The sequence below is a fragment of the Ochotona curzoniae genome, unplaced genomic scaffold, assembly GCF_017591425.1.
Source record: "Ochotona curzoniae isolate NIBS_2020 unplaced genomic scaffold, NIBS_Ocur_1.0 scaffold_4683, whole genome shotgun sequence".
Lineage (NCBI taxonomy): Eukaryota > Metazoa > Chordata > Mammalia > Lagomorpha > Ochotonidae > Ochotona > Ochotona curzoniae.
Genome location: NW_024467121.1, coordinates 3,309,866 through 3,335,076, shown reverse-complemented (window position 1 = coordinate 3,335,076; position 25,211 = coordinate 3,309,866). Strand labels below are relative to the sequence as shown.

Sequence of the window (25,211 nt, the reverse complement as noted above, 5' to 3'; positions counted from 1 at the left end):
GTAACATTAAGAAATATTCAATTTTTGTTTTGAAAAAATTTTACTTGCAGAAAAGTTGCAAGAATAAAAGGGGTTCCACATAGCCTTTATTTGAAATATCTCTACTTAATATTCTGCCATACTTGCTATAGTATTTATCTGTGAACCGTTGTAGAATAAGTTTTAAGAAATACTCATCTTCATTTCTTCAGTATATATTTCCCAAGAACAACCACATTACCTTACATTGTAAAAATCAATAGAATTGCAGTGATGTAAATTAAAAACCAACATGATATAATACCTTTTTCTAGTCCACAAACCTTATTCCAATCTCATTGATGCAGATGTCTGCATGTGCCTATGTGATCGTACTTGTAAAAATTCATGGAAATTAGGATTAAAGGTATAAGAATTTTAGTGCAAGAAGTTTTTGAAATCCGTATGTAGTTTTTATAATACACATTAATATGTGATACAGAAATATATATATTTTTTGCACTCAAACTTTTACTTCTATTTTCCATGAATTTTAGGTTTTACTTTTATTGATTTGAAAGGCAGAGTAACACAAAGGGGCAGAGAAAGGGGAAAAGAAAGATACTTTTCTTCTGTTAGTTCACTCCACAGTGGCCAGGGTTGGGCCAAGCCAAAACTAGAAGTCTGGAACTCCACCTGAGCCCCCTGCATGATGTCATCTCCCACTGCTTTTCCAGGCGTGTGATCAGGGAGCTGGTTGGAGAAGTAGAGCAAGCAGAACACCATCCAGTGCACATTGAGGATGCTGGGATCTCAGGTAGCAGCAGCTCAGCTGCTGTGCTGCAACACTGGCCACACAACAAACTTTTGAAAATACACTTGTGTATTCTGAATCAAAATTAAGTCCAGGTTTAGGAATTATATTTAGCTGTCTTTCAGTCTAGAACTATTCCTTAATTTTTCTTCATGTATCTTGACGGACTTTTCTTTAGCAGTGTAGAAGAGCTGTTTTATAGAAAGTCCCTTAATCTGGGTTTGTTTGATGTTTCTTTGTGATTAAATTTAATTTTATTATGTACCTTTGGGCAGACTATTGATTTGTTGCAATTTCTGGTAATACTAACTTTGATGTGTCAGGAATTTTGCTTTTTAATATTATGGTTGCAGAGCAGATGCAGGTATTTTAATAATAAATGGCTTTTTGTTTTAATTCATAGGAGTTTGTGAAATGAGGCGTTGGGAAGTTTTTCTTACTAGATCAATTAACCTGTGCTCTCACACATGAAGATTGATTTCTTTGTAAGTACTTAAAAAAAGTACTGAATTCTTAATATATAATGCAGTTTCCAGGCAAATTATTAACTTTTTAACAAAAAAAATATTGATTTTTTTGCCTCTAGGTTGTACTCTATAAAACTTTATGAATGTACTTTGATTTGGCTTAAAAAGCCTTACAGCATTCTGGTCTACTGTATCATATACTCCTGCCATGTTATTCTCTGCTAAAATTATACATAGGTGCAAGATTGAGATTGCTATGAAAATACATTTTATTCCTTGATTTGTAACATTTTTTTCATAAACATATATGTTTATTTGAGAAGTAGATTTACAGAAAGGAAAAACACAGAAAGAGAGAGAAAGAAAGAGAGAGCTTCTGTCTGTTGGTTTATACCCCAAATAGCCAAAGAGACCAGAGCTGGGCTTGTCCAAAGCCGGGAACCTAGAACTTCCTCTGGCTCTCTCAGCATGTGTGCAGGAGCCCAAGGACTTGGGCCATTATCCATTGCCTGCTCAAGCACATTAGCAGGGAGCTGAATTGGAAGTAGGTCAAACAAGGGCTTATACAGGATGTTGGCACTACAGGCGGAGACGTAACACACTATGTCATGGTACTGGCCCCTGAAACGCATCTTGTTCAGCTTAAAAAGTAAAAATTTTTTCTTGAATCCATCTTACGCTGCGTGACTTAACTTTGAGGGCAGTGACTGTAGAGTAGTGGTATTTAAGGGAGGGCTTTGTGGCTTGGTTGTTAACTTGGCAGTTTAGACACCCACGTCCTATATTGGAGTGTCTTGTTTCAAGTCCTGCCTACTGAGTTTCTGAGTCTACTTCCTGCTGATGCACACCTCGGAAGGCAGCAGACAAGTACTTGGGCCCCTGCTACCTACATGAGAGATCGAAATTGATTTCCAGGATCCTGAGTCTTGCACCTGGCCCAGCCCTGACTGCTGTCAGGCACTCGGAGAGTGAACCAATAGGTGAGACATCTCATCTCTTTGCCTTTCAAATAAAGAATGAAAAAAACAAAAGCTACTTAATCCCTCCGGAGATTTTGTATCCATGTTCATGGGCTGAGAAGTCTGCAGCTTCAGCCCAGTGCTAGTTCTGTTGTAGGCAAGTGAGGTGTCTCCCCAGCCTTTGAGAAACACTGCGATATGTGATAAACAGCCAGGGCAGGGATCCGGGCAGTGCGAGGGAGAAATTCCTGCACATGACTTCCAGTGTACCTGGTGGGACTGAGATAAAAATTCGCAGCATTCCTACAGTCATTCTTCAGTGCTGTTATCAAAATCAGTGATAATTTCAAGATATAAGAATGGTATAAGGACGAAAAGCTTAGAGGCTTGTTGCATTTGCTCAACTGGCTAATTCTTCACACCTCCAAGAGCTGGCATCTCCTCACATAGGTGCCAGTTTGTGTCCCAGCTGCTCTGCTTCCCTTCCAGCTCCCTGCTTGTGGCTTGAGAAAGCAGTCACAGATGGCTGGAAACTTGGGACCCTGCACCTGTCTGGGAAACCTGGAAGAAGCTCCTGGCTCCTGGCTTTGGGTTGTCTCAGCTCCAGCCATTGTGGCCACTTATGGAGTGAACCAGCAGATAGAAGATCTTTGTTTTTCCTTCTCTCTGTAAATCTGCCTTTCTAATATAAGTAATTAAATCTTTAAAATAAAAAAAAAAAAGATGAAAAGCTTAGAATCTACAAAGTTGCTTTTCTGGCATCTGTTATAGTAATGTCTGCTTACCTAACTGGCACATGGCACAGATCATGAGGCAAATTGTAGCAGTAAAATCTCAGGATTTTGGTTCTGAATTTAACAATATAAAATAATAGACGTTATTGCAGTCACAAATAATGTTAGAATACTTTTGATAGTGGTGATTTCAAATAGATCTGTCTTTTCCCCCCTTTTAATCCCTCCTCTTAACATACAGTCTACATCTTGGGGAGCAATATTTTCAAGCTTGTGGGAAACATATGCTGCTATTTTTGAAAAATATGCCTGATGGAAAGTAATTCTAATCTGCCTGAATGATTCTTAATTTAATTATATTTTGACTAAAATAGGTTTGTGACGAAATTAATGTGTTTTATTGAGTTAAACTTTAATTGAACTTTACTAAAGTCCTTTCAACAGAAATTAATCTCAAGAACTGGGAAGATGAAAAGATTAACTGATATTAAATGTACTCAAGAAGAAAAAAATGACTTAACATTTCTCAGGCCAGAGAGCATAGACTTTTTTGTGTTAAAATTTCCTTTTAAAGCTGCAATGTTATTGGTAACTTGTATGCATAAGCATTGGCTCCAAAATCTAGCATTGCCTTTTAAATTCTGATTCCAAAATAAACCTTTATGAAATATTTTAGATAGAAACTGAATTTATGGCATTAAGAATTTAACATCTTTCTGTGGGAATGAAACTTTCCAAAAATCAGTTATTAGATTCCAGGGACAGCCATGTTGAAACTCTCTTATGAGCCACCTTGGCTGGCGGAGGGTGATGACATGTGCCATGGTTAAGATTGGGGGCTGGGAAGTGAGGCTGCAGTGAGTGTGGAGAAATGCTTCATTTCCCTGAGCCTCCGTATCCTCACCTGTAAACTGAATGGTAGTCTGAGGAACAAATGAGAGAATATCTCTAAACAGTGTAGCACAGAGCTTGGCAGACAGAAATATCCAACAAATTTTAGGTTTTTTTTTTTAATTTCATTTTATTTTATGACACAGTTTCATAGGCTCTGGGATTCCCCCAACTCCTCTCTATGCCCTTCCCCCCATGGTAGATTCCTCCACATTGTTGCAGTATTACAGTTCAAATTTAGTTATGGTTCCTTCATTGCAAGCATGTACCATGCATAGAGTCCACCATTTTATTGTCCAGATAAATTCAGCAGTTTCTTGAGGAGACCATCTCTGGTCTGAAAGCAGAGCTGGCAGAATATCATCCCGTCCAATGAAAAGCCACAACATAACATCAACAACAATTTACAACATTATGGAGTTAATTGACATGGTATCGAGTGACCACTATGTTAGAAATACAAGTTCTTAACCATGTCCTGTGATTACTTTATTGACATTTCTATTTTAGTTTATACACAACTGGCTGCTATACACCTTAAAATGGCTGTAGGGTACTATTCAGCAGTCTCATGTCTATTTTCATTTTTATATTTAGCAGTTTATAGTATTGAAGCATAATTTTTACTGAACTTGGCAAATTTTAGGATAGTCCAAACTGGCTTATAACTCTAATAAGGCATATGTCAACAATTGAGGCACAGAACAGTTTTAGAAGGTATGTGCAGAGATATTTTCAATACCTTAGTGAGGAGTAACTAGTCTTTGTTTCCTACCTAGTAAGATATATGTGAGTCCAAGTTGACCGTTTCCTGTCTGGTTCTAAGCTTTCCTTATTGGTCCCTGTCTATCTAATCTAATTTTTTGGAGGGGGGCTCCGGATCGACCCTGATGGTCATTGCAAGAGAGGGTGGGGATTCAAAGTTGGAACTAAGTAAGGAGCAGAGAAAGCTCCCCTCCTGAGTCCTGAAGGAAGTTTACTGTTCTGTTTCTGAGGTCTGTTCAGGGCTCCCAGCTATTGTTCTGATGACGTTAGATCCTGTGAAGAAGGATCTGAGCATCTTCCATCCCATGTGAGAGATCTGAAAGGGAGTGGATTACCTCAGAGTTCTAGGCCTACAAGGGGCAGTCCAATTCCCAGTGGTCTCCTTGGCAGTTGGGATATAACCCTTGGTACCTGTACTGATAGTCGTTGGTGAGGATCCAGGAGTCTCCAGGGTTGGGATACAAGCCTCCTCCTGTCCGCCTGCTCCACTCTGGGGTCCCCCTGCTCTGTGCATAGGACCTCCTGTTAAGAGGTTGTCAGGATCACTCTTGATTTCCCCTGTATGTCTTTATAGTGTTGCTAATGTCTAATACTGATCCTAATCTGTTATCAATAAGTTACCTGTTATATTCTTGATCGGTTATACTTAATGTCTTCCTCACACATTCTAAGGAGGTGGAAGATTTCTCTGCTCTCCCGCCCCATTACGGAATAACATAGGGTATTAAAAGTATGTTAGGTTCTAAGTTCTTTGATGTAGATCATAAGCAGTCTGATTCACATTGATTGTTGATTCATTGCTTACATCATAATATCTTGTTGCATGTGATACAGGCTGTTTGAGGTTAATGCTAGTTATTTTTAATGATATTTTGCTTTCAGTGCTTTTGTTACAACTATTGCACCATGTGAAATTTTCAGTGAATTTTCTTCTGGGTTAGAATTTTATTTCCCTACATTTTTCCCCTCTGTGTTGATCCTTGTGAAGGTTTGCCTGAACTGAATCAGATGTCAAACACTACAGTTCCAGGCCTGGCGTGATAGCCTCGTGGCTAAATCCTCACCTTTGCAACTGCCGGGATCTCATATGGGCGCTGCTTCGAGTTCTGGTTGTTCTGCTTCCCTCACAGCTCTCTGCTTGTGGCCTTGGAAAGCAGTTGAGAGTAGTCCAAGGCTTGGGGACCCTGCACCTGCATGGGCAGCCCAGAAGAGACTCCTGGTTCCTGGCTTTGGATTGGCTCGGCTCTGGTCAGCCACTTGGGGAGTGAGCCAGCAGACTGATGATCTTTCTCTGTCTCCTCTGTAAATCTGACTTTCCAAAAAAGCTACCAGAGTTCCATTAATTAATAGGAGTCAGGGAAGAAGCCCCCTGCGGGTTGTCCTGCTGTTGGAGCTGCTGATGGGTTCTGACAGTGAACTTTTTCTTTCAAACAATGATTTTATCGCTTGAGTACAGAGTCAATTTTATGCCACCAGGGCAGACACTGTGGAAGATTCATATTTCCATTTTGTGGGGAGGACCCACTTAGTCTTGTAGTATTGAGCCAATCGGTGAATGTGGCTCTCTATCAGAATCAGACAGAATTTGGTATCCTTATCCTTTCTGTTCTGCTCGAGGTGCTTCCGCACAGCAACAGCTTTCTTAATTAAATGATACAGATCCTCAGGGAGATCAGGAGCCAGGCCTTTGGACTTCAGGATCCTCAATATCTTATTGCCTGTCACGAAAAGCACCTGAGCGATGCTGTGTGAGGTCCTCAGGAGCACACCGATCTGGGAGGGAGTCAGGCCCTTCTTGGTCAGTTTGTAAATCTGCTCCTTCATGTCCTTGGACGTCAGCTTCAACCAGGTGGGGACGCTGTGGTGCTAGGGCAGAGCCGACTGGGACAGGCCCTTCCCAGGAGCGTGCATGCGACCCATGATGGCAGCGGACAGGCAGCAGAGCGACAGTGAACTTTTCAAGGGAGGCATAAACCATGGGAGATTTTCCCCAACCAGAAGGCTTACGGGGAAGAAGAGTGGATAGGACTGGGTGTAGGACTTCCACCTCTGCAACACTAGACCGTTTTGGAAATTTTTGATGATTCTGTTTATGAGTAACAATTTCTAAGGCATAAATTGAAGAATAAGCAACTTTCACATGTTTCTGAAATGAAGCATTGTTTACTCAGAATATGATGATAAGGTTTTGTTCTGCTATTGTTACCAGTAAGGTGATTTTCAAACAAACAAGCAAACAAAAAACCTCAAAACAGGTTCTGGCACAGTAACCTAGCAGCTAAAGTCCTCGCCACGCGTGTGCTGGTATCCCATAAGGGAGCTAGTTTTAATCCCTGTGGCCCCTCATCCCATCCAGCTCCCTGCTTGTGACCTGGGAAGGCAGTTGAGGACAACTTGAGTAGGAGACCTGGAAGAAGCTCCTGGCTGTGGATCCTGGCTCAGCTATGGCCAGTGCCATAGCTGGCACTGGGGAGTGAATCATGGGATGGATGGAGGATCTTCCTCTCTGTCTCTCCTCCCCTCTGTATATCTGACTTTCCAATAAAATTAAATAAATCTTTAAAAAACAAACCAAACCAAAACAAACCAAAACCTTGACTACATCATTCAAGTTACTGTTTTTTAAAATTTAGATGTAATGTCCTTCATCCATGTTTTGCACAATAGGGATTATAAATCATCCTTTGTCAGTTGCTGATTAAACTAATTAGAGTCCACTGAGGTCAGACAGTCTAACTTGTAGTTTCAGGTGAGTTGGGTTCAGTGATGTTAGTGGGGATGTTGCAGCTTCCGTTGGCTGTTCAGAAAGGATGACATGAAAACAACGAAAGAATGACATAGAAGAAAAATTGCTAAGTTCCTCTTCAGTTCTTCCCTTTGCATCTGTCCTTTGGTTATTAATAACAGTTTGGTGTCTTCTAACACATGCATTCATTATTCTTTCTCTTCCCTTTAAATAAACACACAGATTGATAAATAAATGGAGATAATGTGTATGTATTTTATGATTTTTTAATTTTACTCTAATAATGTCCTGGAGAGTTGTATGGGTATGTCTGGATATATATACAAGTTGTTTCATAGTCCATTTGTGTCTGTCAATGAACATTTTTGTTGGTAATTTTTATTTATAGGGATATAAATAAAACCATGTCAAAATCAAATGGTTGTTAAAATAGTAGCTTCCATTTAATATTCAGGTTTTCAGTAGGATTTGTGTGCCAGACTATGTATTATGATTAAAACTAACAGTGGGATGAGATGTATAGTATTATAATAAACATTTTACCAATGAAGTATTAGTCTTGGGTTAGGTAGCAGGTTCACATACATCATACATTCATGTGAACATGTACATTTATTAGATTCCTAAGTGTACAATTGTTAAGTTAGATGGAGCATACTTTTTAACTTCAGGAAGGTGCTACCAAATTATGCTCATCAAAAGCTATCACTGTAATTCAGTTCGATCCCACGTCACATTGTGGAAATTATCCAATGTTCCCAATGTGTATGTTGCTGTTGATTGAAATGAGCAGATTTTCATCCTGGTTGGGTTGGTTGTGTTTTCCTGTGATTTACCGGTCCGTGGTGCTTCTCCATGGCTCTTAGATTCCTTGTCTGCATGAAGGCTTGCTGCATGTGCCCATGCATCATGTGGGGTGTGTTCTTTGTTCTATGCCTCTTTGCATCTGCAGGATGTGTTTAGTTTTGCTGCTGATGGCATTGGTCTAATAGGACATTTGCATTTTTGTGGACACTGTCATTGTCATTTCCCTAGAGACCTAGCAATGATTAGAACATTTTCTTCTGTTTTATTCTTCATGCATAACATTCTTTTCAGCGGAATTTGGGGGTGTTGGTGTTCTAGTGTAGGATTCTGGGTTTGTTTTTGCTTGTGTGGATTTCAACTGCATTCACTGAATAGACCTTTTTCCCATCAAAATGAAGTGCTGGCTGTGGTGTATGTGAGGGACATTTCTGTTTCAGGTTACTTAGATATGAAACCCCTGTTGTTTGCTGCACCTCCAGGGAGATTGGTATGCTCCTCTGCCCATTCTTTCCTCTGTTTGTGTCTCCATGTCTCTTCAAGTACTAGTGTGAGAACACTTTTGCTGTGATTCAGGAACATGTGTCTGGTGGAGATGAAAGAGGTGAGCCAGTTACGTTATGATCAACTTGCTGAATGTTTTGTCCTCAATGATAAATCACATTGGGCTATTAAGGAGCATGGAGGAAACACAGAACTACTTACATAGTAAGCACTTTTCTTCCTTCCTCTCTTATCCCCTCTCCATCCTTCTCTCTTTACCATCCTTTCTCTGTCCTTCCCTTCTTTCCCTCTTTCCTTCTGAAAGAGACAGTTATAGAAAGGCAAATAGCAAGGTCCTCCATCTGTGTCCAGGCTAAAGCCAAAAGTCTGGAACTCCATCTGGAATCTCCCATGTGGTTGGCCACTGCTGCTGGTTTCTCAGGTTCATTGACAAACTGCATCAGAAGTGGAGCTGGAGGTATCAAATTTGGGACCAGTAAGGGATGTCAGCATCATAAGTGGCAGCTTGGGATGCCATGGTACTGCAATTCTGGCCCACCAATATTTTACCTTTCTATGTAATGTTTACTTGGACATACTGCATTTTAATCTAGACTTAACAATACTGTACAGTTTATTTTAAAGAAATGTGGCTTTTAAATTTGAGTACATGGAAAAATTTCCCCAAAATATGGTAAGTGGAGGAATAAAAACTGGGAGAGAATTGAATGTTAAAGGTACATTCTTTTCTTGAATTGAATGTTAAAGGTGCATTCTTTTCCTAATACACAAGCAGCCTGTGTATTCACATATGCATACATAATGTATACCATATGCACTTATAATATGTAACACACACATTGTGAACCTATATATTGTATATACATATATGTATAAAAACTTTGGAAAAATACTTGAGAAAACAAGGATGGTTTTTACCTGTTGGGACAGAGGTAGGAATGACACTGCCTGGGTGGGAAGACAATGGAGAGACTTCTTACATTTCAAGCATTTCAAGCTTTCTGAGTTTTGAGCAATGTGAAATGGATATCAGGTTTTTTAGTGATAAAGGTTGGTAATCATGTGACAGGAAATTCAGTGAAACCAGAAAGGAAAGAAGGCTTCTTATTTGCCAGTAATTAGTGAAGCTGAATTTTACCAGAACTTGCTGTGCCAGTGACAGGAACATGACTGCCTCCTGTGAATTTAAACGTAATGAGAAGTGTTTTTATTTAATGCTGAGTTAAAACAAGCAAGCACTGTATAACTTAGTGACTTAAAACATGAGTTATTTTATGTTGTCACCATCGTCCTGCCATGTTGGCTTGGCTCATTTGGGCTGGAGTTTCGCTCAGCTAAGGCTGCTATTACCTAAGACCTCAACTGGGCTGGAACCCACGATGACTTAAACATGGGCTGGCAGTCAGTGCTGGCTCCCCTTGGGAGCTGAGACGGCTCTTAATGGTGCTACCTGTCCAAGGCCTCTCTGATGTGGTTCTTCCAGGACAGCTGGGTTTTCAGCCTGTCTGAAGAGGAAGAGACTGTCCTGAAGGTCATCCTGAGAACTGGCCCAGCATCACTTGCAGCACATTTCATAGATTAGCCACACTCAGGCCAGCCTGCACTCGGGAAGGAGCTAAGTCTCTGGGTGGAGAGAGTGGTAAGTGTTTGTAATTGTCTGTGTCAATCAAAGCAAGCCTTTGCCAGACGTTCAGTAAAATTGAAATGTCCACTGCACAACTCATTCTAAAGATATTTCTTGCTGAAAGAATTGTAAATTTATTTGAAGGAAGTTAAGATCAGTTTTCTAGACAAAAGTGGATGTCCCACCTCCCTCCCCTTGACTCCTATGGACTAAGGAGTATCATAGCAGCCAACTTTAGCTCAGATTTGGAAACCTTAATAAACCTTGGTACATGGGTTCTGCTTTGGAATTATTCCTCTACTTTACCTTGAGGAAATCCACGGTAATAGTCACAGGCAGTCTTATTATCCTCCATGTCACCCACTTTGAAGGATATTAGAGAAAATCTTCCTCAGATTCTAATGTTAGAAGATCTGTATGGTCGTGAGGAAATTATATGATTGATTCTTAAAGTTGATATGCTACACAGGGCCCGGTGCGGTGGCCTAGCAGCTCAAGTCTTCGCCTTGAATGCGCCAGGATCCCACATGGGTACTGGTTCTAATCCCTGCAGCCCCGCTTCCCTTCCAGCTCCCTGCTTGTGGCCTAGGAAAGCAGTTGAGGACAGCCCAAAGCCTTGGGACCCTGCACCCACGTGAGAGACTTGGAAGAAGTTCCAGGCTCCTGGCTTCAGATCTGCTCAGTTCCAGCCGTTGTGGTCACTTGGGGAATAAATCATTGGATGGAAGATCTTTGTCTCTCCTCCTCCCCATATATCTGACTTTGCAATAAAAATAAAATAAATCTTAAAGAAATCTATTAAAGATATGCCACACACACACACGCATACATAATTGAAATATAACATTGCATAAAGAAAATCAGAAAGATTTCCCGGTCAAATTTAATAATACTGCAGTTAGGACCTGCATAAATTACGAATTAACAGTGACTTGGTGATGATTATCTCACTGGCTGTATTTTTTTTTTCCTTTCAATTAAAAACAAATTGAAAGACAGAGGAGAGGTATCTTCCTGTATTCATTTACTGTCCAGATTTGTGCATCGGCGGAGGGGGGCCAGGTGTAAACGAGGAGTTGAGAACTCCTTACAGGTTTACAGGGTATGCATAATTAGCAGGAAGCTTGAATTAGAATTGCAGCCAGTACTCTGAAGTGTGATAGTTCATCTGAAGCGACAATTTAAATGCTGCACTAAGCATCCCCCCAGTAACTATTTCCCATGAGGTTAGTCATCAATTCCAATTTAATGTTTGGTCCTTGTAAATGTAAATCTTTGGTAAAATAAAATAACAAACAGCAAAATTATTGTTATAACTGATGAAGATAAATATTTTAATTTCGCAGCACGAGGACTGGAAGGGAGAGTTTATTGGAGAGAGAATCAGTGCAGGAAACACTGAAGTCACCCCAGAGGATGAAAGTTCTGTGAGCCAAGTTTTGCCTACCGTCATTGGCCTGCTACAGATGTAAAAGTACATTGAACTGAATATATATGTGCCTTTGATCATGTGCATATTAAAAACTAGTGCATAGGTAGTCAAGTGAAATAGAACTATGTTGGATAGTGAATTCTGAAGGGTGGGACATGGTTGAGCTGGAACTGAGCTGGAACTAGGATAGTGACATGTAACAAGGAGCAGAAAGACAGTATTGGCAGAGGAGCAGTCTGAGAAATCCACAGGCAGGAAAGTGCAGAGTATGTTCAGGGAGGGGCGAGGAGTTCAGCTGGAACAAAGCAAGGACGTCAAGTCCCAAAATACGCAGAATGATAGAACCTGCTCCTGAGCTGATGAGATTTACAGAGAGAAAGAAAGAGAGGAAGAACTCTGTCTACTGATTCACTCCCAAATTGTCTGTAACAGCTGAAGCCAAGCCAATCTGAAGCCAGAAGCTTCTTCCAGGTCTCCCACGTGGGTGCAGGGTCTCAAGGTTTTGGACCACCCTCCACTGTTTTCCCAGGCCACAAGCAGGGAGCTGGATGAGAAGTGAAGCACCGGGATATGAGCCAGTGTCCATATGGGATACTTAATGCTCCTAATGGACTTGGGAAAATTCACAATGGACAAACATTATGATTCTAGAGAGGAGAACAGAGGGGAGGGGAGGGAGTTTTGGGATGGGAAGGGGAGAGCCCACTGCCAACTAAATTGTATCAAAGAACAATAAAAGTTATATAGATATAAAATACTTAATGCCCCAAGGGGAGAGGGACGGGAAGAGAAAGATCTTTTATCTGTTGATTCTCCCCCTCCACCCTAATGTTCCCAACAACTTATGCTGGGTCGGGCCAAAGTCACAGGCGGGAACTTCATCTGGATGTCTCCCATGGGTGGCAGAGACCCAGGCGCTTGGGCCATTGCCTACTGGCTTCTCAGACACATTAGCAGGAGGCTGGAGAGGAAACGAAGCTGCAGAACTAGAACACAGGCATCACAGACAGTGGTCTAACCTACTGTGCTACGATCCAGCACAGCATTCTCAGTAAGACGTTTATTTATTGCTTATTTTTCTTTGTTTTGCAACCTTCAAAAAAAAAAAAACATTTTACCACATTCACTTCAAATGTAGACATTATATATATATACACACATGACTATAGCATTTTTTACTTGGAAACAATTATTGAGGGATTCATGACTGATCATAATGTGAGGAAAGAACAATATATTGTCATGTGGTGTGATTCAATGAGACAATATTTATAACTAAATGCCAACTAATATGACATCCACATGATTTTCATAAGTTTTCTGTGATTAACTTCTCCCAATAAGAGAAAATACGCTATCTGCTGTTCAGTGTCTGACTTCTCTTTAAAAGTGAATGTTTGGTTTTCATAATTGCTCCTTACATTGTGTATTATCAGGAACGATAGTTAAGAAACAGGAAATACATAAAGAGCTGCAGTGCAGCAGTTAATATGACACAGTATTTGATATTATTCTGAGTTTTTCCCTGCATCACCCCTAAAATGATTTCTTTGGTGAGAAAATGCAGGCAGTGTTTTTGCGGAAGCACATGAGTGGCCTTTCAATAAAACTATTTTAAGCATGGCCAAAAAAAAAAAAAAAAACCCAGAAACTTTATAAGAGACAGCAGGAAAACTTAAGGATGAATCTGGATCAGATTAGCTGGCATTTCGTATCAATCATGGCTTGGGGTCAACTCATTTCAGGTAGAGAAATATTAGAAGAGGATGGTAGGAGTTCAGGCAGCAAATAAAACAGGCCTGCAAAAGCATTGTGTTATCAGAAATAGACGGGTAGTGATGGCTTCAATAACTACGGCCAAAACTGAAATGAAAGTGAATGGTGGCCTTTGGCTTTCTCTTCCAAATCTGTTCTCTACTTTTGTAGTCTTTGAACCCTTCAGGCTTTTTTTTTTAAAAATTTATTTATTTTCATTGGAAAGGCAGATATACAGAGAGGAGAGACAGAGAGCAAGATCTTCAGTCTGATGTTTCACTCCCCAAGTGACCACAACGGCTGGAGCTGAGCCAATCCGAAGCCAGGAGCCTATTCTGGGTCTCCCATGTAGTGCAGAGTCCCAAGGCCTTGGGCCATCCTCTACTGCTTTCCCAGGCCACAGGCAGGGAGCTGGATGGGAAGCAGGGCTACTAGGATTAGAACCAGCACCTATATGGATCCTGGCGCGTTCAAGGTGAAAATCTTAACCACTACGCTATCACGCCGGGCCTGAACCCTACAGTCTTAACTTAGCATCTAAGCATAAGGAGATTTTCCACTCTGCCTTTCAACCAGGAGTGGCCGTGTGACTAAGTCCTGGCCAATGAAAAGTAAATGGAAGTGGCACTCACAGCTTCCGTTAGGCAGGGTTTTATCTGGATGAGGTGGCAATGAATCTGTCTTGGAACATGATAGTTCTTGGAGCTCCCTGGGACTACTACAGCAGTGATAAAGAAGCATGGCTCTTTACCAGCAGGGTTCCGCCCTGGGACTGCTGACTGCAGCTGTGCAGTTGCATGCTGTGTTAGCACAGCCATGACATCTCCTTTGACCACAGTGAGAATAAGACCCGTCACAGCTATGCACAGTGCATCCTGGGCTTCTACAAAGTCACAGAAGTCACAGAAAAGCAGGTAGGATCTATCGGAAGAGAGTATCTTGGGAAGCTGTCCTATCTCTGGTAGCAGCTTCTGAACCTATTATCAGTGACTTGAATGATTTAGTGGCTATTAGTTTTTCGTCACTACAATAAAGAATCTGAGACAAGTTTCACAGTTTGGGAAACTCACAGTTCAAGTTCAGGGGTGGATGAGGCTCCAATGATTTGACCACCCACTGGAACTGGAGGATGACACTGATAGAATGTTTGCAGAGAAAAGGTCACAGGGTGAGCCAGGGAGCACTGAGCATGGCTGGGCCCAGCTGGGCTCTGAGACAAATTCTGAAGACCCAAGGACTTCCCTCCAGGCTTGCCTCCTAAATGCCTTAACTGCATTGGCTTTTACCCTCTTAGGTCATGAATGTATGACATTGGGGTTTAAACTCTTGCCTGAGTTCAGGAATCAAATTTTGTTCAAATCCTAGCTGTATTTTCAGCAAAGAAGTAGAAACAGTAGCCAAGGGATGAATTTAAGAGTGTTATGGCGTGCTATGTTATTGCAAAGCTCTGGGGTAAGAGCTATGGGAGATATAAAGAAAGGACAGTTCTTATCTCCTGAAGCTTAAAATCCAGTGAGGAAACAGATTTATATATACATATATGGAATACAACCCTCGAGGAATTCATAATGTGGTGTAGAAAAATATATTGTATACCAATAGCTTTAACACACAGGAGTGAAGCAAAGCTTTGAAGGCAATAGAGGAATAAGAAAAGACGTTTATAGCAGTAGCAATCATGTAGCTGTGAAGCAAGTACGAGAGGGGCTGCTGATATTAAGTGGAAAGTGACTCGCTAGCCTCAGGTATCCAAAGCACAGCCTCTGTCAGTTTTCCCTGGAGATATTCTCACGTTATGAGATGCAATACTAATTTTTCTTTTTCAATGCCCTCAGACATCTGGCTCCAGCAGCACATAAGCATTTTGCCTAGTGTGTTTGAAAGAGCAGAGTTTTTGTTTTTGTTGTTGCTTTTTTTCAGAACCAAAAAGGAAAATCAATATTTTTTTATTTGCACAAGAAAATGAAAATATACTTGGCCTCAGAGGGACGAAACATCTAATTTATTTTACAATGTTTTTCTAAATATTACTCTAGAGAAGCTTATGTTTATGGATAGTATCTGAATATGATCTTTAAAATACATTGCCTTGGTAGTTTTGTTCTAAATAGATTATTATAATATCTTAGAAAAGAAAAGAAGGTTGAAAGAATAGTCAGCCAAGAACTTTGCACATCTTTGCTCACTGTTAATGCAGCAGCAGTTTGCTAGTAAAATCCACTACAAATGTTTGCTAAGGAACTGTTAGGACAAGTGTTTTGCTGAGTATTTATGAAGGTTATAGCACAAGTTCTTCATCCTCATACAGTGTTGCCACCCAAAAAGAGAAAAACATGAATGACTAGCACAGAATTTCAAGTGAAGGTCTAAAGGGTTGTGAATACATAGGGGAGGTAAATAGTGATTCTTGTGGAATAAGGCGTGAAGGCTTCATTGGATGGTGCATATTAAAGGATGGTTAATATTTCACTATGCCGTTAGAAATGACTGGGGATGGTCCAGGCGTGACAGAGCAGATAGTGCACACTGCTGAAATAAAGAGGCCAGGGTATTCCAGAATCAACGGCAAAACTGAAGTACCTTGTGTGACTACTGCTGGTCTCTTGGAGAGGTCTGGCCTTTCCGTGGCAGGAAGACAGAGGCCACAAAGATTTTTGGAAGTTGGTGCAAACTGTTACATCTCTTCCTGAGTCAGCATGAGAAAGAATGGAAGCACCCAAGACTGACACCTTGGAGTATGCGAGTTCTGTAGTATTCCAGGCAAGCAGTCCTAAGAGCCTGACCAGAGGGGAAATGAAGGTACAGAAGATTGATACGTCGTAGAAAAAGAAGGGTCAATGGTTGTGTAGAAATGGGAAAAGGAGAAAAGGTGCACCCAAATCAGTTCTCAGGGATCTTGACCTAGGGGCCAGTGTTGTGCTATTGTAGATTAAGCCTTCCTGCAGTGCCAGCAACCTATATGGGTATTGATTTAAGTCTCTGCTGCCCCACTTCCATATTAGCTTCCTGCTAATGCATTTGGGAAAGCAGGGAAAGATGACCCAAGTGTTTGGGCGCCTGCACCAACATAGGAGACCCTGGTGAAGCTCCTGACTCGTAGCTTTGGCTTGTCCAACCTCTGACCATTATAGTTATTTGGAGAGTGAACCAATGGATGGAAAACTTTTTGCTTTAGGAAAAAAATCACTTGTTCCCTTTCTAAATGCCTATTGGCAGGGGGCTGAGGCCAGAATCTCGGTCTCCTAGCTGTGTGGCAGGAAGGCTGTCACCTGCTGTCTCCCAGGGTATACACTCTCAGAATGTTGGAATTGAGAGCGGAACTGGGAACCAGAACACTGGAGTGGGATGTACACATCCCCAGATGCCCTCAGAATTCTTAAAGCATGCTAGTTATACAAGCAACCCGTTGTCTAACAGAAAACAAAATAAAAAGACTTTGTCCATTATGACCCAAAAGGCACATTAATCAGTAAATGATGATCTGGTTTATGGTTCCTCTGACCTTACAGTCATCATTGATGTATTGTCTTCTCTCGCACTCCACAATTGTTGGTTTGACCTTCAAGATACATCCAGAATGTACCAGCTGTATCGTCTGCGGGGATAACGTCCTGGGACCAGCAATTCTTTTCTCTTGCCCATATCATTGCAGTTATCTCCTAATTGGTTTCCTTAGTTCATACCTAAGTTCCTTGAGTCTTCCCAATACAACATAGCCGTCTTTAAGATTCACGTAAAATGGTATCATTCTTCCTCTCAAATATTTCCAGCAATTCACCTTTCATTCAGAGTTCTGGTGAGGCAGCCTGCCAAGCCTTCCACAGCCTGCTCCTGTGCTCTGCCACAGTCGCCTGCTTTTTATCTTCCTTTGCTACTTTGTCTGTTTGCACTTGCCTCCCTTACTGTTCCTGAAAGCCCCATATACTCTAGAAAGCATTCTTGCACTTGTTACCACTGCTCTTTGTTCATTCCCCAATTGGACATAATGGCCAGGGCTGAGCTGATCTGAAGCTGAGAGCCAGGAGCTTCTTCCAGGTCTCCTTTTTGCATCCAGGGGCTCAAGGACTTGGGACATCCTCTGCTACTTTTCCAGGCCACAAACAAGGAGCTGGATTGGAAGTGAAGCAGTTGAGACATGAATTAGAGCCCACTGTATCTCTGGCTTTTAGATGAATGAATCAGTCTCTCTTAAAAACTGCATAACAAAAGCCTTTATGCCCTTCTAGTATATGGGGATACAATGAGAAGCCCCATTTGTGAAAGGTCCCTTCTCAGGCACCACATCTTCTGGTGCCTGGCTCTTGGGTTACTAAACCTCCAGAATTATGTGACTTATGTTGCTTATATTTATAGACACCCAAGCATATGGTACTTTGCAAAAACCTAAGACAAAAGCAATTTCACACTGTTTTGTGTGGTTGATAGACAGGCATCTTCTGAAAGGTGATTAAGGGTGAGACCAGAAATATGATAGAAAGAGATGTAAAACCAATATATTATGGCCTTTTCCCTAGGCAGATGTTGAGGCGAGGGATACAGCAGGCTGCTTTAAAGTTTAATTTTTAAAATTCAGGTGCAGTTTAACAGTTTCTCTTATTTACAGTCTCTCAAATATCGTGAGTTCAGTTAATAAGCAACCCTTTGGCTCTGCTCACACGTCAGTGTTGATTAAATTAATTGGATTGATGCGTTGAGGTTAGCCTGAATATTACGCATTTTCTGTTTGTTTCAAGTAAGATTCTGTATGATCTGTGTTGCTTAAACGTCAATATTTTCTGTCCATCAAGTCTATTTCTGATCCTTCACCTACTTTTAAGAGACTTCAATCAGTACCAGCACCAGAAGGCCCTCCCAGTCTGAGAGTGAGCAGCACTGACTGCAGTTGCAAGATGCTTTGAGGCAATTCTCAGCCTTTCGTGGGTGAGCCGCATCTTCCTGCTCCAGAGTTCTGTGCAGAGAATGAAAGATTCAGTATCAGCTGGAACAAGCTGCGAGCAGAGAGACTGACAATGCAGTCTGGTGGTGTTGGCAAGAAATTGCTTGAAACCGTTGAACTAATGTTTTGATAATTACCACATGGACTTTACAAATTCTGTGCTCTTTGAACCACACAAGGCATAGAAGACTAAGTTTTTGGCATCTGAACACATCCCATGGCAATAAGCTGTCAGACTGCCTGCTCCTTGGTTTGGTCTTTACTGTGAGGCTCTCTTTTGTGCCCAACTGACAGCAACTACCCACCTAGTGTAACTGATATTTTGTAGTCACTCAGTACTTTCTCTTCCTGATGATATCGGTTAGGGATTTTGAGGATGATTGCTGACAGGATAACAGGCAGCTAAAATTATGAATCTTTTACTAAAGGAAAATTGTCTAAAGGGGAGGAAGGGGGATAGAAGATAAAGAAGATATGAGTTCATTTGAAGAGGAAGAATAGAGTCAGGGATATTTGTATGGAAGGGACACAGTTCTAATTTATTTTCTCATTGAACTCCGTCTTGTTTCCTTCTACTTCCTTGCTAGATTGGAAGTTCTTAAATTACAAGTCAGGGTGCATTAAAATAAAGTTAGGTATTTAACCAATATAACCAAAAGTCATGGCTGGTTAGCATAAGGACAGAATGGATAAGTATCCTACTCACTTACCTTTAAGCAGTGGTCCAGGGACCCAGGCTTCTGTATTGTCTGTGACTGCATTGTCTTCAGCTTGTGGCTCCTGCAGCTCACATGCTCCTGTCTGTATCAAACTAATGCAGCAAAAGGGACACACAGATTTGAATGTGGGCAGTTTTTACAGTACAGATGGGCAAATGGCTTTCTCAGATGCTCTGCTAGCAAAAATTTAACCACACGCCCAAAAGAAAACTTTCTTGATCTTTGAAAAATTTGGTTTATTTCCATTTATTTGAAAGGAAGACACACACACACACACACACACACACACACACACATATCTTCCATCTGCTGGTTCACTTTCCAAATGGACACAAAAGCTAGGGTTGTGGCAGACTGAAGCCAGGAGCCTGGACATTCATCTGAGTCTCCCACCAGGGATCCAAATACTTGAGTCTTCATCACCTACTGCTCCCATGGTGCACACCAACAGGAAGTGGGTTAAAAATCAGAAGTCAGGACTCATACCATACACTCTAAGCAGTGAGTTGACTGCTGCACCAACTGCATGGCCTGGTCAGAACAACGAATGAAGGATGCTAGGATCCTGGACGAAGAGGAAACCTGCTGGTGAAAAACTTTATTTCTTTCCTTTTTTTCTCTAACATATTTATTTGAAAGTCAGAGTTACAATGGGAGAGACGCACAGAGATCATCAATCTACTGGTTCATTACCCAGATGGCCACAGCATCTGGGGCTGGGCCAGGCTAAAATTAGGAGCTAGGGACTTCTTGTGGTTCTCCAGGTTGGTACAGGAATCCAAGCACTATGGCAATCCTCTGCTGCTCATTCAGGCCATTAGCAGAGAGCTGGATTGGAAGTGGAGCATCTGGGACACTGATAGTGCCCATATGAAATGTCAGCACCACAGTCAGTGGCTTTACTCGTTATACCCCAGGACTTCATTTATAAGACAGACCTGTCACAAATTTGCTTTTATTGTAAGGTGTTGGCTTGAAGCCTGTGGAATGATACCTGCTTGCAAATGCATACCTAGCTTTATTTTAAACTAAAATGTTAAACAATAAGAGAAGTTAAAGGAAACAAGTCAGTTCCATTCTGTGACTTAATATACTTGTGATCACACACTTTACTTTTAAAATAATATATAATTTTCAAGTTTATGCCTAGTGATTATCATTTAAACATTATGATATTCCATGGAACTGATCATTATTTACATAATTTTTCCCTTTTAGATATTAATTTGATTCTAGACGTTTTTATTCTTCTAATGTAAATAAGGCTGCAGTGAACAACTTTTAATTTTTCTTCTGTTAGATTGTTGTCTTATAATTATACATTTGAAATTCTGTTCAAATAATTCTGAAGTGAGCACAGTTAAGCAGTCTTTAATTTAGCTGAATTTATTTCCTTGAAATCAATGTTGATTTTACATTATTACATTCCATAGTAAGAATGTTTGAATAATTCCAGATGCATTTTTTGACCATGTTGCTTTTCCTAGAGATTCATACTAATTTCTAGTGGTATTAAGATTATTTTTCTCAAGACTGTCACCTTTATAAAGCATTTTCTTGAACTAGTTTGGTGGATGTAAAATGCTACTTCAGAGTTTTGCCTTAAGACTCATGACTAAAAAGAACACTTCTGTTTGGCACCTTATAACAACAAATTGTTGTTTTCTTGATAATATTGAAAGAGCTGTTTCTCTGGTAGAGATAAATCTCTTTCGTCTATTTCTGAGATTTCTCTTCTGCTACCGTCTCTCTTTTATTTCTCTGCTAATGTAATTATGGGCTTCCCATATGCCTTGCACTGTGGTTTGGTGTCCATAGGCTATGTTCTTCTTTCTTATGTTTCTATAGTTTGAAGTCACAGCCATTCACGGTGGGATTTTTGTGGTGCTTGGGATTTTACCTCAGTGATTTTTGTTTGTTTGCACCAGTTCCTTCCAGGAGGTAGTTGAATGCTATTGCAGGCCTGGAAAGGTGTTTCAAATGATGAAAGGAGGAATCAACCAGTTACATTTCTGCACCAGCTTATTTAGTTGATTTCAGGGTTTCAACTAAGAGCTAAGCATGTGCGCAGGAGAGAGAAGTGAGGCCAGACAAAAGAAGGCAGTGAAAGGGAAGGGAGAAGGTAAGGTTGAGAGAAAGCTAGTGAGCTGGGAAATTGTGTGGTGTGCAGCTGTAAAGATCTAATTGGCTTTTATTGGTGAATAAGGCAGGATGAGTTGGGTAAGATCTCATCTATGAAACAGAAAAGCACTCTGATGAGCTGAACATAGTGGTGGACTTTATAAGCAGCAAAGAGCTAAAGTACAAGAAACATGCAGTAGAAAAAGAATTAACCATTCCAGGTTTGTCTCCTTCTAAGGTTAATGTATTGGGGGCTCCCTTATTGCCCAAATTGACTGGGCCCTCCTGATTGGTTTCTGTGAGTACTGGGCTTTTGAAAAACTAGCTCACATTAAAGTTCCGTTTGATTATGTGGCACTTAGTACCAGGGGCTCATTTCTGGTTTGGTCTGGTCTGTTAAGGCCTAGTACAAGGAGCCTCATCCAAAATAAAGATCTCTCATTAATTTTATTTATCAGTACAATGATGATTCTGGATTTCTGTATTGATTTTCTGTATTCTGGCTTGCTACTATTTCTGCTGCTTCAAAGATGTATTTTATTTATTTGAAACAGAGTAACAGGGAAAGACAGAGATTATCCATCACCTAGCTCACTCCCCAAATGTCTGCAACAGCTGGGTTGTGCCAGGCCAAAGCTAGAAGCCTGGAACTCCATCCAGGTCTCCCATCTGAGTGCAAAGGCCCAAGTATGGACTGATTGTTAAATCAGATATTAACAATCAAAACTTGACAATTCAGAAGCTACTGGGAGGGTTGGCATGCCTGCATCCCACACTGGAGGAAGTAGATCAACTGGAACTTGAATTCTTCCTCCAGTGTGGGATGCAGGCATGCCAACCCTCCCAGTAGCTTCTGAATTGTCAGGTTTTGGTCATTAATATCTGATTTAAATGAAATGAACAACATATGTTAGTAATGGTAACGAACTAAATTAAAGTTCTCCTATTTCCCTTAAACCTTACCAGGCTGGAATGGAATTAAAGTTAATGGCATTTTCACATGCATTTAATAAAATTGTTCTGGTTTAGAGGAATGGGTTAAGTTGCTGCCTGCAATACCAGCAGCCCATTTGCTGCTCCACTTGTTATCCAGCTTCCTGCTAATGTGCTTGGGAAAACAGTGGAGAATTACGTACGTGCTTGGACTCTGGCTACCCACCAGGGAAACATCGATGGAGTTTCAGGTTTCTAGCTTTGGCCTGATCCAGCCCCAGCTGATAGAAAATCTCACACTCTTTAACTCTGCCATTCTGATAAATAAAAAACAAGTCAAAACTAAAAGAAGCATAAAACCTGAAATAGTTATTTTCTCAACAAGGCATAGGGCAGATGACTTTTAGACTAAGCACAGCAGTAATTGTACGTAGAATCCATATTTCCTCATGGGAAAAGAAGGGATGATTTCAAGTACAAATAAATTGATAGTCAGCAATGAGGATGCATTGTAAAGCAGAATTATAACTGCTTGGGGCTTATTTGAATTATAATGAAGAGGATTCAGAAGCAAGCCATGCAGTCTTGATGACCCCGACATTGTAATCATTCCCAAGTCTTTCCAGACCTCTTGATCCTACAAAGCTTGCTTGTAGCAGAGTTACAGGCAGTGCATGGAATCTGGGCAGAGTCCAGAATCTAGAGCAATCCAGAGGAAGAAATTCCGTCATTTGGTGGGTACATAGAGGCACGCTGCAAACCGATCTTCATCGGTCTAGTTGTGTGCTATGCCAAAGCTTTTCTTGGAAGCTGTACGGAGAAAATGATTTGCTGGCCCAGCGTTTGAGTTGACTTCATTCTTCTCCTTGGGGCACCACTTTACATTTCCTGAATTGTTAAGACAGGCTTATGTGGTTGGCAGTTTGTGAATTGAGAAATGGATGTTAATGAACTATGGTTTCTTTTGCTCAGCTGGAATTTAAGTAGTCGTAGGCTGAGTTAATAGCCACAGCCAAAGTGCAGATGACAGCTGAGCCACAGAAAATAGTTTATTTTGTGCTACTATATTAGAATCATGCTCTTAGAAATAATAGGGTTTGCAGCTTCACGCTTGTGAGTTACACTGCCATTTTTTTCCCCGAGGTACCAAAAGCTTCTGCACACCAGTGTGTTACAGACCTTCCAGGAGAGGAAGAGGAAGCTGGCTGATTTCAGACAGTAGCTTGTGTGTTGCTTGTGATTCTTCAGTTCCGACTGCTGATTTTTTTCCTTCATTGTAAACACAATAGATCATTAACATTATCTGCTTCACATCTAAGGATGCACATGCAGATAAAAGTTAAGTCACATGGACTAACAATACAAATAGGAGCCGTAATTTGAAGTAGTACCATGTCGTACAGCTTCTACTATATCTGTGTGACTCATAAACCTTCCTTCACACATTTTGAAAGCACTTTTTATGAAGCATAGTGAAAATTAAAATGATTGGTTTCCAATTAATTTTGTTCATCTTTAGTCCATTACTTCTTAAGGAATTGAAATTTTTGAGTGTATTTCCAGAAAACTTTTCATTCATGATGCAATTTAGATGTATTCCCACTCACCCATCATTTTGAAAGGTGGATTTAAATCAATGTGCTTTGTGGTCTAGTCAGTTCCAAAGCCTTAAATCAATGTGCTATGTGGTCTAGTCAGTTCCAAAGCCATGCAACAATTTTACAACAGAAAATTGGAATTTTGTGACTTAAGTTTATAATGTATCAAATTCACAAAGGCTTGGATGTAATAAAATGGGGGGAAAATCCAGTAACAAAATTACATCACAAGAAGTCTCTGCTGTTATAGTGACTTTTGCATCTTATACCCAATGATAAAATGTGCAGTTGTATCAATTTTTTTTGCATCTATGGACTTTGTAAGCTTTAGCACTGAAAATTCCTCTTCCTGGGAAGTGTCTCAGTCACATGCAAACCATGAAGGTTGCTCACCCCACTTGTACGTAATAATACAAGAGGCAGATTAGGGCTCTGGATTGCTCTACTTTAGGACTGAAATAATGCTACCTGGTCCCGCTTTTCAGATTGGCTTTAAGGTAGACTGCATCCTTTGCAAAAACAAGTCAGGCTTAAAACCTGTCTCTACTCCATAAAAAGCAGAGGAAGTACAGAAAGTGTCTCATTCAGAAAAACCAGAGGCATGACTACATTTGGTGGATTTATGCATCCGCTCATGAGCTAACTGGTGGGTAGGTGGAATAATCTGGTTGGTTATGCTAATCACGGTCCTTGTTTGCAGCTGGAGATCAAGTGTACATTACCCAAAACACTTGGTTGACAAATGCAGTCTTTGTAAGAAGCTTTCTGAGGTTCAAACTTGTGGTTATGAAGTAAGTTGAACATATATCACTGCAGTAATTAAAAGAAAAGGAAAGAAGGAGGATGGAGGGTGGAGTGAGAGTATGGTGGAAAGGAGTATGGAGGAGAGTATGGTAGAAAGGATTGTTATGTATTTTGTTAAGATTTAGTCACTTTTGTTGGAAAGGCAGATATACAGAGAGAAGCAGAGACAGAGAGAAAGATCTTCCATCTGCTGGTTCACTCCCCAAGTGGTCAACACATCCAGAGCTGAGCCGATTGCTTCTTCCAGGTCTCCTACATGGGTGCAGGGTCCTAAGGCTTTGGGCCATACTCTGCTGCTTTCTCAGGTCACAAGAAGGGAGCTGGATGGGAAGTGCAGAAGCCAGCATATGAACCAGTACCTACATGGGATCCCGGCTAACGCAAGGTGAGGATTTAGCCAGTAGGCTATTGCACTGGCCTGATAATTATGTTCTTACAGCTGTGTAAATTTAGTGCATGAAGTTTGTTCTATTTATATAGATGCAAACTTTTTAAATAGTGGTGCCACAGTTTATGTCCTTATTAATCATTACAGCAAGTATAGGAAACCTTTGCTTTGTACAGTATGTAGTAAGTAGCAGCAGGCCATGAGTCCTGGTGCAGCAAACAGGACAAACAGACAGGTTATAAAAATGGAATAAAAAGAT

At 40.8% G+C, this 25,211-nt stretch overlaps 1 pseudogene; it reads right to left on the bottom strand.

Moving 5' to 3' along the window:
- Positions 1–6,012: 6,012 nt before the first annotated feature.
- LOC121147981 lies at positions 6,013–6,508 on the bottom strand (annotated as a pseudogene).
- Between the last annotated feature and the right edge of the window lie 18,703 nt (positions 6,509–25,211).